Consider the following 2,933-nt stretch of genomic DNA (forward strand, 5'->3'; position numbering starts at 1 on the left):
TTCATATTTTTTCTATTTTTGCTTCATATTTCTTTCTAGTACATTAAGATTTGAAGCTGCTATGTGAATCAACTCCAGTAATTTCCTCTCTCTTCTTCCTCCCCTCCCCCAAAGTAGTCTGACTCTAAATGAACATTTGAGTAAATCCAACCCTAAATCACAGCACAGCATCTCCTACACATCTTCACTTCTTCTTCCCATGTCTTGGATAAAAAGCCTTCCAATGGGTTCTCTGCTTCTGTTTTTAGACCAATATGAAAAACATTTTATTTTAATTGAAAGTTTATGTTTCTGTTAATTGTAATTTTTAACGTTTTACCTTATCTGTTTAGTTATAATTTCCCTTTTTCATTTAACTAATGATCTATGACCAAAAGCCCTTCATAATTCTGTATGTCTGATATTGTCTTTATTTTTACATTCTCTTGATGTATGACTTAACTATATATAAGTTTATTTCCAGGCTAATATATAAATATATAAAATATATACAAAATCTTTTTCCTATTATTTTGAAGATCTCAGAATAGGTGTTGTGGCACAGCAGGTTAAGCAACCGTTTCAGATGCCCACATCTATATTGGAATATTGAAGCCTAGCTACTCCACTTCTGATCTAACTTCCCGCTAAAGCACCTGGAAGACAGCACATGAGAGTTTCAAATACTTGGGTGCCTGCCACCCACATGAGAGACCCGGGTGGAGTTCCTGGCTTCTGGCTTCAGCCTGGCACAGCCTGGACTGTTCTGAATTTTTTTTTTAAAAATATGGAACGCTTCACGAATTTTGCGTGTCATCCTTGCGCAGGGGCCATGCTAATCTTCTCTGTATCATTCCAATTTTTAGTATATGTGCTGCCGAAGTGAGCACCTGAATGTTTGGGTAATAAACCAGAGTGAGAAAAATTTTTCTCTTCCCTGCCTCTCCCTCTTTCTCTGTCTTTCAAATAAATTCATAAATCATTTTTAAAAAGGATATTACCCCTATTATCTTCACACACCTATAGCTACTAATTATAAGCCTACCACCCTTGTTATTCTTTTACTGATAATTTTTATGTTAGAATTTAAGATAGTTTCCTGTCCTTAATAGTATATAATTTCTCTATTTATTATTTAAGAAATCATGTACTAAACAGCTCTCATATGCCTTCTACTTTATAGATTCTCAGTCAACAACATTTTTTTCTCTTAGGATTTATCTATTTATTTGAGACAGAATTACAGAAAGAGAAGGACACACACACACACACACACACACACTCGGGGAGTTGGGGGGTGGGGAGAGACAGAGACAGAGAGCCATCCAAGGGTTCATTCCCCAAATGTCTGCAATGGCAGGGGCTAGGTCAGGCCGAAGCCAGGACGTAATGTGGATATCCCATCTGGGTACCAGAGGCCCAAGCACTTGGGCCATGTTCTGCTGCTTTCCCAGGTGCATCAGCAGGGAGCTGGATTAAAAGTGGATCAGGCCGGCACCGTGGCTCAATAGGCTAATCCTCCGCCTGTGGTGCCAGCACCCCGGGGTTCTAGTCCCAGTCGGGGTGCCGGATTCTGTCCCGCTTTCCCCTCTTCCAGTCCAGCTTTCTGCTTTGGCCCAGGAGTGCAATGGAGGATGGCCCAAGTGCTTGGGCCCCTGCACCCGCATGGGAGACCAGGAGAAGCACCTGGCTCCTGGCTTCGGATCAGCATGGTGTGGCCATTGGAGGGTGAACCAACGGCAAAGGAAGACCTTTCTCTCTGTCTCTCTCTCTCACTGTCCACTCTGCCAGTCAAAAAAAAAAAAAAAAAAAAAAGTGGATCAGCCAAGACTGAAGCCAGCACTCATATAGGATGCTGGTATCATAGTGGCTTAAACTGCTACACCACAATGCTGGCCCCTACAACATATTTTAAAACCTTAAAATTATACTTTTACAGAGCTTAGACTCTAGTGTAGGGAGATAAAACATAAGAAAATAAATAATTAGATAAAATTTCAAACAGTAAAAAATATTAAGAAAAAGTGAAGTAAGAAGGATCAAGTAGGATCAAGTATTAGGGGAATACTCTATTATATCCTGGGGTCAAGGAAGGCCTAAAGTATATAATCTGCCAGAGTCGGGAGGAAGCTTATGAGTAAGCTACACAAAAATCTGCAGAAACCCATTCTAGGTAGGAGACACAGCAAGTGAAAAGGTCCTGAGGTGTTATTCAGTTTTGATTTTGTGAGTATATAGTAGGACCTCACTGTGTTTCTAATTTGGTTTTAGAGGAAGGCATTTTTTAAAGATTTACTTATGTATTTGAACGTCAGAGTTACAGAGATAGAGGAAGAGGCAAATCTTCCATCTGCTGGTTCACTTTCCAAATGGTCACAATGGCTGGGGCTGAGACATGCCAAAGCCAGGAGTTAGGCATTCCTCCAGATCTTCAACATGATTGCAGGGGCCCAAGCACTCAGGTCATCTTCCGCTGCCTTCCTGGGCACCTTAGCAGGAAGCTGGATTGGAAGTGGAGCAGCTGGGTCTTGAACTGGTGCCTATATTGAATGCTGGATCACAGGCAGGAATCTTTCAAATTCCTGTTCCTGGCTCTTGACTTTGGCCTGGTCCAGCCGTAACTGTTACAAGCATTTGGGGGAATGAACTAACAGAAGGGTGACGTGATAAAATAAAAAGACTTATAAAATAAAAAACCCAGGAACGACCTTTCATCACAATGATCTGTTCTCAAGCTCAGAAAACAACTGTCCTAGTACCTGAGGAGGGAATTTTTAAAAAGGGAGATAGTGCAGCATGTTGAGGTAGGATTGATCAGCTCTTGTCCTGACAGTTGATGTACAATGTAATACTTTATCCATTTTAGTATAATTTTTTTGTTCTAGTACCATTGGTTGAACTCTGTGATTAACACACAATTATTCTTAGGTGTTTAAATTTAACGGAAAAGTGAT

At 40.5% G+C, this 2,933-nt stretch overlaps 1 non-coding gene across 1 annotated transcript; it reads right to left on the reverse strand.

The window, feature by feature from the left end:
* Positions 1-760: 760 nt before the first annotated feature.
* LOC127484680 (U6 spliceosomal RNA) lies at positions 761-869 on the reverse strand. The gene has a single exon (XR_007911845.1). It is a non-coding gene; the product is annotated as a U6 spliceosomal RNA (small nuclear RNA).
* Positions 870-2,933: the final 2,064 nt, after the last annotated feature.

Source organism: Oryctolagus cuniculus, chromosome 20 (assembly GCF_964237555.1).
Source record: "Oryctolagus cuniculus chromosome 20, mOryCun1.1, whole genome shotgun sequence".
NCBI lineage: Eukaryota > Metazoa > Chordata > Mammalia > Lagomorpha > Leporidae > Oryctolagus > Oryctolagus cuniculus.